The sequence below is a fragment of the Saimiri boliviensis genome, chromosome 10, assembly GCF_048565385.1.
Source record: "Saimiri boliviensis isolate mSaiBol1 chromosome 10, mSaiBol1.pri, whole genome shotgun sequence".
NCBI classification, from domain to species: domain Eukaryota; kingdom Metazoa; phylum Chordata; class Mammalia; order Primates; family Cebidae; genus Saimiri; species Saimiri boliviensis.
Genome location: NC_133458.1, coordinates 105,192,742 through 105,206,741, shown reverse-complemented (window position 1 = coordinate 105,206,741; position 14,000 = coordinate 105,192,742).

The window sequence follows — 14,000 nt, the reverse complement described above, 5'->3', positions numbered from 1 at the left end:
TCTACCCAAAATAGTTAAAAACATTTATCTACACATAAACCTACACAAGATGTTTACAGCAGCTTTATTCATAATTGCCAAATGCTGGAAGCAATCAAGACGTCCTTCGGTAGACAAATGGATAAATAAACTGCGGTACATTCAAATGATAAAATGTTCCTCAGCATTTTAAAGTAAGTAAGCTATGAAGCCATGAAAAGACATGGGGGAATCTCAAATCCATGCTATTAAGTTAAAGAAGCCAATCTGAAAAGACACGTACTTTATAATTCCAACTATAGGACATTCTGGAAAAGGAAGAACCATGGAGACAATAGAACAATCAGTTCTTGCCGGGAGTCAAGGGAAGGGAGAGATGAGTAAGTGAAACACAGAAGCTTTTCAGGGCAGTGAAGCTACTCTGTGCAATACTTCAATGGTGGATATGTGTCATTGTAAGTTTGTCCAAACGTACAGAATTACAAGAATGAAGCCCACGTAAACCATGAACTCTGCATAATAATGATAGGTCAGTGTGGTTTCACATCAGTTGCGACAAAGGTATCACTGTGGTGGAGGATGTTGACAATGTGCAATGTGTGCATATGTGGGTCGGGGATTTATGGACAATTTCTGTAACTTGTCTCAATTTTGCTGTACACCCAAAACTGCTCTTAAAAGTAAAGTCTATTAAGACTCAGTATTATAAAGATGTTTGTTCTCCTGAAATTGATTTGTACATACAATGTCATTCTAAGAAAATTCCAGATACTCTTGTTGTATGTGTGGAACCTGCAAACTGATTCTAAAATCTATCTGGAAATCTAAAAGACTAAGAATAGTTAAGACTTACATGAAGAATAAAGACAGAAGACTTAATCACTTGATAGTAAAACTTATTTTAAGCTGTGATCACTTAGTGTGCTGTTGATTCAAAAAATAAACCAATAAAAGCAAAGAAACGTCCAGAAATAAACACCTCCATGTAAGTATTCCATTTAGGACAAATGTGAAAGCATGGACTAGGGGTAACCAATGTTCTTTTAAATAAATTATGTTGGGTTTGGTCACAACAGTATTATGCCACGTGGCTGTAGGAGCTCAAAGAGAAAGGTCCCAGGCCGCCCGGGCGACCCAGGCCCTCCTCGGACCTGGCCTCCAAGTTGAGGGAGGCTCAGTGCGATCAGTACTGCAGCATCCTGGCGGAGACAGGGCATGCTCAGACACCTGCAGAGGAGCGTGGGGCAGGAGGAGCAGGTGTCCAGGCCAAGGTGGGCGCCGCAGGCGAGGTGCTCCAGGAGTCCCGGTCACAGTGAAACATCTCCAAGAGATTCTAGAGAAGGTAGCCAGAGAACTTGAAAGGTTCAGAGCAGGCGAGAGAGCACACCTCAATTGGGAGGCGCAGCTGGAGAAGCACGTGGCAGCCGCCAGCGCCGAATGTCAGAACCACCCTGAGGAGGTGGTGGGGTTGAGGCCACTTCTGCTCGAATCTCAATCTGAGTGGACGCATCCAAGAGCGAGGCCCAGAAACAGAGGGACGAGCTCGCCCTGGCCAGGCAGCGGTTGAGCGACGTGAAGAGCCACGTGGAGGATGGTGACATGGCTGGGGCCCCAGCTTCCGGCCCGGACCGCGTTCAGCTGGAGGCGCAGCAGGGGCGGACGGCGCCGTCCTGGAGGCAGAGCAGAGGCAGCGGCAGTAGCTTGGGCGGAGCCGGAGGAGGCGCAGGCCTGGGTGAGCTGGAGAAGCTCCGCACAGCCGCCCCGGGAGGCTGCGCAGCCGCAGGAGAGACTAGAAAAGAGGCCGAGGCGGGTGGATCACGAGGTCGAGAGATCGAGACCATCCTGGTCAACATGGTGAAACCCCGCCTCTACTAAAAATACAAAAAAATCAGCTGGGCATGGTGGCGCGTGCCTGTAATCCCAGCTACTCAGGAGGCTGAGGCCGGAGAATTGCCTGAACCGAGGAGGCGGAGGTTGCGGTGAGCCGAGATCGCGCCATTGCACTCCAGCCTGGGTAATGAGAGCGAAACTCCAGGGGCTTCTGAAGACGAGCCGGAGCAGCTGGCCAGGGAGCAGGGCACAGGGAGGACGCTGCGGGAACGGCTGGGGAAGGCTGAGGTCGGGGGGCACCGCTGAGCCTCCTCCGTGGAAGCAGAGGTGCCCATGGGACGCTCACATTCCTGTAAACCAACCAAGCAGCCTCTGCGGCGACCGGGGCCCGACTCCCGCAGCTCTGAGACGAGTCTGTTGGAACCACACAGGGACCTTCCGAGTCCCAGTTTGTAAAGGAACCCGCGTCCGATTTCCTTGACTGACTGCCCCGCGGTGTGTGGGAGGCAGCGAGTTCTCCAAGGCTGTGAGGCCAGCTGGAGGCCACAGCCCTTCACCCCTAGCTAGACATTGCCAACCAGACCGTGCGACCTCCTGATTGTTGATGCCATTAAAACCAACGTTGCTGACCGGGAGAAAAACATATAGCAGGTAGCAATACAGGAGAAAAGAAAAAAAAAAAAGACAGTTGATCCCTTACATAATGTTGAACACAAAAATCAATTAAAACTGAATCAATCTAAATGTGAAAGGGAAAACAGTAAGAAAGATAATATTGGAGCATACCATCATCAATTGCATTAAGTAACGAATTTTTAAACGGAGTTAACCGTAACAAAATTAAGTTACCAAATATAAGGAGAAGCAATAATAAATAAGATTATATTAAACTTAGAAACTTCTGTTAATCAAAATTCACCTCTAGAGAGTAAAAAGGAACATTATGGACTGAAAAAAATAGTTAACATGCAACTAACATGAAAAGTTATATTCACGATTTAGAAATGAGCAAGAAATGTGAACAGAAACTTTGCAAAAATAGCATACAAATGATCAATGCGCAGTATCCTCATGCTTACAAAAAATCTTCAAAATACAAATCAAAACCTTAATTTAATACCACTTTACATGCATCAGAATGTCAAAATGATCAACAGTGCCGAATAGGACAAGAAAATGAAGCAACTGGAAGCCCATATGTTGCTGGCAATTGTATAAATTGATATAAAACCACTTAGGAAAATCATTTAGCATTATTAATACGAGTTGAATATCACACAGCAATTTCAGTTATTGATCTAAAAATATTTAAAAAACACTATACATGTGTATTTCAAGAGATAGATACAGAAATACTCATAGCTGCTTTAGTTGTAATAGTCCCAAGCTGAAAATAATCTAAAAGCTATCACCGACAAAATGTATCAATAAGTTATGGCATATTCGTTCAAGAAAATGGTATGCAGTATTTAAAATGAACAGATTACTGCTATATGAAATGACACAAATGATAGGTAGAAAAATAATATTAAGCAAAATAAAGTGGACAGAAATGGGTACACGGTGTATGATTTTATTTATGTAAAAATCCAAAAGAACAATTATTAATGTGTTAGAACTCAGAACGATGCTCACATTGTGGAGGGGTCGGGGTATTGAGCATGATGTTGAATCTGCAGAAGAGCTGGTATGTTTTATTTCTGTACTAGGATAATAATCATATGTTGTTTTCACTTTGCAATCATTCACCTGTGTTCAACTTGTGCATTGTCCTTTATGCACATTTTAGTGGAAGACGAGAGGTCATTTCAAAAAATGCTGTTACTGCCTGAAATCTCATGCTATGTGTTAGTAACTCAGAACATGCCAACATACACCCAGCAACTCTATGAGCTTTCCCAGTGTTTACCACAAGCACACAGTGGTAAAAATTTCTAATAAAAACCTGTCTTGATCATTTTTATTATAATAATTTATGTTTTGTAATGATAACTGCATGTTTTTGAGGGAATGTGTTCTCTTTCGGGGTCCACGATGGGGTGTAGTTTTAAGGGCAAGAATTTCCCAGTGCCATGCCCCCTTCCCATCTCTCTCCATCGGGGGTTTATGCTTGAATTTCGCGGGCATGGGAAGAAACTAACAGTCAAATCACTCCAGCGGAAGTTCCAGGGAACTCCTTTCCTTGGCCCAGGGTCTTGGGGAAGCTGGGAATTTCTCCCAGGATAAATTCCCCTGCTCCTTCACCCACACTGGATTTCCAGCTCTCTGGAATCCCCTCCCACATGGTGGGAGCTCCCTTTCCCCTGTGGAATCCCCTTCCATACTCTTCATGGAAGTCTATTCTCTTTTCTCTACCTAAATAAAATCACCTTTCTGCAACACTTATTTGGGTCCAATATTTACTTTTACAAGCATACGGCACACCTGCAGCGGTACCATAGCTTATTCTTTAAGAGATTGGAGGCCAAGAACCCACAGTATTCTCTCCGGGGAGCTGTGCCTCATAAGCACCCAAGGAAAAAGCCCGTTACACTTTGATTATTTGTTATCTGGAGTTTCGACAAAGAGCCAGTGTTGAAAGGGAGGAAGCTGCCTCCAAAATGATGAAATGATGCCAAGATACATGATTTAAGGGCTGTGAGACACTTTAATCATGTTATCAATGCACAAGGTGTTCAAGCTAGGTCCTGCTGCTTGCCACACAGAGAGATAATTACTGAAAAGCCTAGTATTGTCAAAAAAGAAGGCTTTAATTGGGTCTCCCTAACCACCTAATGCTAGAGGTTTATGTTCAGGCAAAAAATGTAACAACGTGTAGGAAAACAGAAACTCGGGACAAGGAAGCAGTCATGTGAGTGAGGACTCTGGCATCTGGGGTGGTGATCTGTTTCCATTATTTGATACTTTTTGTGAGCGGCCTGAATGTCATTTCCTGAGGAAGGAACTCAGATAAAACAGATGTAAGTTTCAAGCTTTAACAGCAGAACAGCAGAAGGATCTGTGTGCAGGATGTGCAGGTTTGTTACATAAGTAAACATGTGCCATGGTGTCCAGGCAGTGGAGACCCATCTGGACCTCCTGACCCATCTGGACCATTTCCACATTGGACAGAAACAGGGATGAAACATGCCTGCAACACTCGCCACATTGTGTGTGACAAGGAGAGAAGAGCTGCAGCCCTTTGGGGAGCCCAGACCTAGGGGCTCTCTGAGCCAGGGCCATTACACTCTCTTTGAGGTTTTGCAATTCCTGATGTCTCCAAGCTTCTGGGTGCCACCACATTCTCCTCACCCAGACGTGGGTGCCCACAGCAGATGCTACTGGGAGTGCATCTGGTCCACCCACAGCCTTGTGTGGGGCCAGCATGCGTGCGGGCACCTGGAACTGCCTGCCCCACTGCAACAGCCAGTGTGCCTGGCTGTCTGCAGTGGCTGCACCCATGCTTGGTCACCCATGCACTTGGCTTATGCTTGGCAGGGGTGAGATCTGGGCCAGGGGTGCAAGCCAAGCATAGCCTGTCAGGCCAAGTAGTTGGAATGGGCCCAGCAGGCATGAGCAATACTCAGTAAGAAGGTGCCACTGGCCACAGAGGTTTCCAGCTGGTGAAGGACCCGGTGACAGTGGTTTGCTGCACCTATCAACTCATCAATCAGGTTTTAAGCCAAGTATGTATTTGCTGTTTTTCCTGATGCTTTTTCTTCCCCTGCCCCCAACAAGCCCCATTGTGTGTTGTTCCCCTCCCTGTGTCTATGTGTTCTCATTTTTCGGCTACCACTTAGAAGTGAGAACATGCGGTGTTTGGTTTTGTATTCCTGCATTCGTTTGGTGAAGATAATGGCTTCCAGCTCCATCCGTGTCACTGAAAAGGACATGATCTCATTTCTTTTGATGTCTGCCTAGTATTCCATGGTATATATACACCACATTTTCTTTATCCAATCCACCACTGTTAGGCACCTAGGTTCATTCCATGTTTTTGCTATTGTGTATAGTGCTGCAATGAACATACACGTGCATGTATCTTTATAATAGAACGATTTATATTCCTTTGGGTTTATACCCAGTGATGGGATAGCTGGGTCCAATGGTATTTCTGGTTCTAGATCATTGAGGAATCACCACACTGTCTTCCACAATGGCTGAATTAATTTACACTCCCACCAACAGTGTAAAAACATTCATCTGTTGTTTCTTGTCTTTTCAGTAGTCTCCATTCTAAAAATTCAAATGTGATTTGCATTTCCCTAATGATCAGTGATGCTGAGCTTTTTTTATGTTTGTTGGACACATACATGTCTTCTTCTGAGAAGTGTTTGTTCATGTCCTTTGCCCACTTTTTAATGGGGTTATTTGTTTTTTGCTTATAAATATGTTTAAGTTCCTTGTAGATTTTTGACATTAGACATTTGTGTCAGATTGCAAACATTTTCTCACATTCTGTAGGTTGCCTGTTCACTCTGATTATTTTTTTTTTGTTTTTGCTGTGCAAAAGATCTTTAGCTTAATTAGATTCCTTTTGTTAACTTTCACTTTTGTTGCAATTGCTTTTGACACTTTTCATCATGAAATCTTTACCCATGACTATGTCCTGAGAGGTATTGCCCAGATATTTTATGGGGCTTTTGTAGTTTGGGGTTTTACATTTAAGTCTTTAATCCATCTTGAGTTGATTTTTATATAAGGTGTAAGAAGGTGATCCCATTTTAATTTTCTGCACATGGCTAGCTGGTTTTCCCAGCACCATTTATTAGTAGGAAATCCTTTCCCCTTTGCTTGTTTTTGTCAGGTTTGTCAAAGATCAGATGGTTGTACGTGCATGATCTTATTTCTGAGTTATCTATTCCGTTCCCTTGGTCTATGCATCTGTTGTTGTACCATGCTATTTTGGTTACTGTAACGTCATACTATACAGTCAGGCCGTGTGATATCTCCTACATTTTATGAGGAGTCTTATACTTCCAATTACGTGATCAATTTTAGAGTAAATGCCATGTGGCAATCAGAAGAATATATATTCTGTTGTTGGGTGGAGAGTTCTGCAGATACCTATCACGTCCACTTGATCCAGAGCTGAGTTCAAATCCTGAATAGCTTTGTTAATTTTCTGTCTCAGTGATCTGTCTAATACTGAGTGTGGGTTGTTAAAATCTCCCACTATTATTGTGTGGGAGTCTATGTCTTTTTACAGGTCTCTAAGAACTTTTTTATAAATCTGGGTGTTCCTGTATTGGGTGCAAATATATTTAGGATAGTTAGTTCTTTCTGTTGAATTGAACCCCTCGCCATTATATAATGCCCTTCTTTGTCTTTTTTTAACCTTTGTTCATTTAAAGTCTGTTTTGTCAGAAATTAGGATTGCAACCCCTGCATTTTTCGGCTGTCCATTTGCTTGGTAAAGTTTCCTGTATTATTTTATTTTGAGTCTGTCTGGGTTTGCACATGAGATGGGTCTCTTGAATACAACACACTGATGGGTCTTGAGTCTTTATCCACCTTGCTGTTCTGTGTATTTTAATTGGGGCATTTAGCCCATTAACATTTAAGGTTAATATTGCTATGTGTGAATTCGATCTTGTCATCATGATGGTGGCTGGTTATTTTGCAGACTTGTTGATGTGGTTGATTCATAGCATTGTTGGTCTGTGTACTTAAGTGTGTTTTTGCAGTGACTGGTAATGGTTTTTCCTTTCCATATTTAGTAATTCTTTCCGGAGCTTTGCAAGGAAGGCCTGGTGGTGACAAATTCTGTCTGCATTTGCTTGTCTTAAAAGGACTTTATTTATCCTTCACATCTGAAGCTTAGCTTGGCTGGATATTGAATTCTGAATTGGAAATTCTTATCTTTAAGAATGTTGAATATTGGCCCCCAATCTCTTTGGGCTTCTAGGATTTCTACTGAGAGGTCCATTATTAATCTGATGGCCTTCCCCTTGTAGTAGACCTGGCATTTTTCTCTGGCTGCCCTTAACCTTATTTCCTTCATTTTTACCTTGGAGAACCTGATGATTATGTGTCATGGGGTTGATCTTCCTTCTCATGGACTACCTCATTGAGATTTTATGGATTTCCTGAATTTGAATGTTGGCCTGTCTTGGTAGGTTGGAAAAGTTCTCCTGAAGTGTGTTAACCAACTTGGTTCCATTCTAACCATCTCTTTTAGCTACTCCAATCAGTCACAGGTTCAGTCTTTTTACGTGACCCCATAGGTCTCAGGGGTTTTGTTTCTTTTCTTTTCTTTTTTTTAATATAATCTTGTCTGTCTGTCTTATTTCAGCATGATCGTCTTCAAGCTCTGACATTCTTTCCTCTGCTTGGTCTGTTCGGCTGTTGATACTTGCGGTTGCATTGTGAAGTTTGTGTGTTGTGTTTTTTTGGCTCCATCAGGTCATTTATGTTTTCTAAGCTGGTTATTCTGGTTACCAGTTTATTGTTTTATCATGGTTCTTAACTTCTTTGCATGGGGTTAAGAACATGCTGCTTTAGCTCAGAGAGCTTTGTTAACACCCACCTTCGAAGCCTACTTTTGTCAGTTGATCCATCTCAGCCTCAGTTTAGTTCTTTAGCCTTGCTGGAGAGGTGCTGAAACCACGTGAAGGAGAAGAGGCGTTCTGGGTTTTTGAGTTTTCAGCGTTTTGTGTTGATTCTTTCTCACCTTTGTGGATTTGTCAACCTTTGATCTTTGAGACTGCTGACTTTTGGATGGGGATTTTGTGGGGTCTTTTTAGTTGATGGTTGCCGTTGCTTTGTTTGTTTGTTTTTTTCTTTTAACAGTCAGGCCTGTCTTCTGTCGGGTTGCTCTGGTTTGCTGTGAATCCACTCCAGACTCTGTTCATCTGGGTTTCTGTTACACCTGGAGGTATCACCAGTGGAGGCTGCAGAACGGCAAAGATGGCTGCCTGTTCCTTCCCGCTGAAGCCCCATCCCAGAGGGGCATTGACCTGATGCCAGCTTGAACTCTCCTGTATGATGTGTCTGGCAACCCCTGCTGGGAGGTCTTACCCGGTCAGGAGGCAAGGGATCAGGGACCTGCTTAAGGAAGCGGTCTGGCTGCCCCTTGGCAGGGCAGGCGTGCTGCACTGCAGGGCGGGGGAGTCCCCCTCTCCCAGACTGCCCAGACACTTGAGAGCCAGCAGACAGGGAAGACTAAGTCCGCTGATCCACAGGGGCCGCAGCTGCTCCTCCCTCCAAGGCCTCATCTTAGGGACATCAGAGTTCTGTTTGTAAACTCCTGGCTGGAGTTGATAAAAATCTCTTGGAAAGGCCCCACCCATTGAGGAGGGATGGATCTGGGTGTTACCTGATGAAGCAGTCTGGCCATAATCTGCCACAGCCACTGGGCTGCTCTGTGGGGAATTCCTCTTGGGCCCTGTAATTTAAAAAATGAACAAAACATGGACCCTGAGCATGCTAGCCAGTGAAAAACTAAAAAAAAAAAAAAGTCTAAGAGCCAGTAGGAGAACAAGAGTATTGGAGCATCAACTCTGGTTCTCAGGCCATGGCTATGAGAGCAGAGCTCATAAGGAACTTGGGGTAACTAATAGAGAAGAAAATTTAAAACAAGTAAAATAACTTTTAAAAAATTCAGGAAAGAAGCACATGATTTTTTTTTCTGAAATGTACTTAGAATTATTTTTCAAAATATATCTATATCCATTTTAACCCTATTAGTTTTCTTGGACCCAACCAATTAGTGGTAACTTACTCGTGCTGAATGTGTGCCTGTGTGTATGGGGTGGTGGCAAGCAGGGGACATGGAGGAGTTGAAAATTTCCTCTATATAGAAAGTAACCAGATGTAATCTAGTTGAAACTGGAAGAGTTGCTGTTTAGTAAGCAAAAATGTCTCTGCATAAGGTAAATAACCCAAACCAGTTGGGAAATAGAACCAGTTCATGTGTGTTCTAATCTGTTTTGAGAAAGATTCCATTAAGTGGCTGAAAATTTAGGATGAGATTTATTTCTCAGAGAAAATAAACAATACGGACGTTGGGAGCCAGGGCTTGAGAAAAGCAAATATATGTTCCAGTATCACAAGCTATGAGACCATATGCTTTCAACATGATTTGTCTCTTGTTCAGAAATGGCATAGGAGCTGGGGTTGCTTTTTGTTTTTTGTCCTTTTATTTTTTTTTTACTTAATGTACTCTGTGTACCTTTAATAGTTGCCTCATTTCGTATTTTAATCATCAAAGACCTCTTGTGCTCTTCATCCCTGATCATTAAATATGTTTACTGATATAGTATTTTCTCCGAATTTCATTAATCTGTTGCTGACTCCGTTCATTAATGAAGATGTAAAATGAGATTTGAATATATGTTGTCTCTGACAGCAGCCCTGTGTAGAGCAATGTGTGATGACTTGGTAATAACATTTAATTTTTTGCCCCTATTAGAGTTTGTGTATCTAAATCAATTTAAATTAATGTCATAATATTAATATTTCATGAAATAATGTATTAAACTGTGTACTCAGATGCCTAAATACTGCAACTCTTGCTGTTGAATCATGCGTTCATTTGGCAATTCCACTTCCAAATATCAATTTGCAAATGGTGGTATTTCCTTAAGAATAGATCACAGACAAGTTCTTTGATCGTTACTGGTTTTGAATATAATGTAAACTCCATGCATTCTAGTCAGTAGGTGGACCTTTATGAAAGGTCTCAGAAGCAGATCACTAAACCCAATGCCATTCTCAGATTTTTCTTAGACAGCCTTCTGTGCCAATCAGAACACAGCCTATCCCCTGGCTTGGATTTGATTATCAGTGACCCTTTCCTTGTTTCACCCAGGAAGCTTAAAATTTCACTTAAAATGTTTGATACCATTGTCTTTGTTTATCATTGCTATGTTGTTGGCTATTTTTTTTAAGGAATCATATCATAACTTCTGTATAGCTTAAGAAACTTCATTTTATTAAAGTAAAACTTGCACTTGGTGGCATTTGCAATTTAACAAGTGCTTTCTCTTGAACGTTTCTGTTTGGCCCTAACAGTGAGCATCACAGTGATGCGCAAACTGTGGAAACTTTGATGCTGGTATCATTTAAGATTGGTGATATGCCCACTGAATTATAAAATCTAAATTTAAAAGCATGACTCTTACAGCATGAAATAATGACAGGGGATAACATTTGACTCTGAAATCTCTGACCACGTCCCAGAATTCTTTTATCCTTGGAACACTGAATAAAATCCCAAATATCTTGGTCTCATGACTGACATAAACACATACCTGAAGCAAAGCCTAATCCCTCCTTGACACGTGCAGCTGTCATTTTTTCTATGTTCCCTATTTAAGTAAAATAATATAATGTATCCAACTGACCCAAGCCAAGAATGTAAACACTCTTTGACTGTTTCATCTCTTACCTCTTCATCCATCCTATGAAATGTACTGTAAGGTTAAGCTTATCTCTTTTTTTTCCTTTCCAAGTTTTATTTTAGGTTCAAGGGGTACATGTGAAAGTTAATGACATGGGTAGGCCAGGCGTAGTGGCTCACACCTGTAATCCCAGCACTTTGGGAGGCCAAAGGAGGAGGATCATGAGTTTGAGACCAGCCTGGCAAACATGGTGAAACTCCATCTCTACTAAAAATACCAAAACTAGCCAGGTGCAGTGGTGGGTGCCTATAATCCCAGCTACTCAGGAGGCTGAGGTAGGAAAATCACTTGAACCTGAGAGGTAGAGGTTGCAGTGAGCCAAGCTGGCACCACTGCACTCCAACCTGGGTGACAGAGCGAGACTTCATCTCAACAACAACAATAAAAGAAGGAAAGTTAATGACATGGGTAAATGGTGTGTGGCCGGGCTTAGTTTATCTCTAAAGCTTAGTCACTTAACACTATCCCCACCATTATCTGCATAGTTTATTTGGTTGTATCAGTGAGAGTTCTCCAGAGAAACAGTACCGATAGTATGTGTAAATGTATAGAAATGAATTTACAGAATTGGTTCATGTGATAATGGAGGCTGGCAAGTCCAGAATCTTCAGGATGGGACGGCAGGCTAGAGACTGAGAAAGAGCCCATGTTGCAGCTCAAAGCCAAAGGCAGTCTGATGGCAGCATTTCCTTTACTGGAGTATGTCAATCTTTTGTTCTATGCAGGCCTTTACCTAATTGGTTAAGGCCCACCCATATTGTAGAGGGCAATTTGCTTTACTCAAAGTCCACCAATTTAAATGTTAATCTCATCCAAAAGCAACTTCAGAGAAACATCCAGAAGAATCTTTGACCATATACCTGGGCATTCTGTCCCAGCCAATTCGACACATAAAATTAATTGTCACATTGGTCATGATCTCATTGGAATAGTCTCATTTCAATAATTCAAATAAACTCACTAAATATTCTCTCCCCTCTCTTTATATGAAATTTTGGTGATAATTTAAAACCACCTTAATCGTCACTTCCTTGAAGAAATCTCTGAACCATTTAGAGGTGATATGACCTCAAGTGTTTCCATAGCAATTTAATTGTTCTCTTTAAAGTCATCAATTTTTCTCCTATGTAATTTCTAATTTCCTTGTCTTGCCCTCTCATGATAACTAATACTCAGGAAGGCTGTGTGTTCTCTAATGTGTCATCACAGACATTGCCAATTACTAAGCTTGGATCACAATTTGCATTTGTTCATAAAATTCATTTTTGAATGAGAGATGAATGACATTCTAAATAATAGTGGGGTTAGAGTCCAGGACTCTAAAATTAGTGATGTTTAAAAATATATCATATTTCCTCTATTTTGTTCTATAGAACAAATGAATTAAGGCTATCTAGAGTAGAAGTATACTGTATATGTTTGAAAACAGGATGTATTTTATGAGGCAGAGTACTATTCAAACACGTATGACCATCTGAAAAAAGTATACCTCTGATGAGAAGCAGCTTGCATTGTCACATTATAAAGAGTGGTATGGGCATTTTGAACTATTTTCCATTGGCTGTCTCATAGGACTTTTAAATTCGTCATGTGTCTCATGTCAGAAAATGTGATGTTAGCCAATTTTAGCTTCATTTATTTTCTCTAGTCATTTCTGATTTAAACTCAGACATTCATTTTATCTAGCATGGCCCCCACCTTCCCCAGCCACCATATATATTCTTAGATATTGGATAAAATCATGCTATTGGGAGACAAATTAGGTTTCTAGTTCTAGACAATTATTGACTCTCGTCCAATGAGAGTCAACTTATTCCAGCTGACAGCTGGTCCCGAACAAGTCTGCCCACTGTCACTCACTCAGCTCTTTTTAATACCATCGTGGCTTCTGGATCATCATTCTTGGTCACTTTTTTATCTGTAGTATTCTCATCCCAACTAGTTTTTATTGGACCACAGGTCCCCGCTCACTAATACAATGTATCTAACTTGATATACAAAGTGAAAAATTTTAAAATCAGTGACAAAAGGCAACTTTAGTACAGAAAAATCAATTAATTCAGTGTGGTCAGCAATCTGCTGCCTGTTTTTGTGAATAAGAGAATAAAAAGGCAAGTCACAGAGTGGAAGAAAATCTGTGTAAATACAACATATACAAAGAACACTTATAGTTCAAACAACCAAATTTAAAATTGACCAGAAGTTCTGAGCACATACTAAAGGAGATAAACAGATCAAAGGTACACAGGTCATCAATAAGCACAAGAAAGGTCACTCAGCATCATATTTAATTAGGAATTGGCAAATTAAAACAATGGAGTGCCACTACACACCTATTAGAATGGATAAAATCCAAAACACAAATACCACCAAATACTGGTGAGGATACTGAGCAGGAGGGTCCCTCATCATGGCTGCAGGAATGCAAATGATGCTGCTCCTTTACCGACAGTCTTACATCTAGCAACCACACTCTTAGGTATTTGCATAAATGAGTTGAAAAAAAAATGTGGTGTCCATGCAAAAACCTGTAAATAAATGTTTATAGCAGCTTTTTTCATAATTGCCCCAAATTGGAAGCAATGAAGATAATCCTTCAATACGTGAGTGAGTAAGCAAACTGTAGTACACCCGTACAATGTAATATTATTCAGTGTTAAAAATAAATGAGCAATTAAGCCATGGAAAGAAAACATGGAGGAACCCCAAATGCATATTGGTAAGTGAAGGAAGCCAGTTTGGAAAGGCTACATTCTGTTTGATTTCAACTATATAACACTTAAAAAAGCCAAACTATAGAGAGTAAAA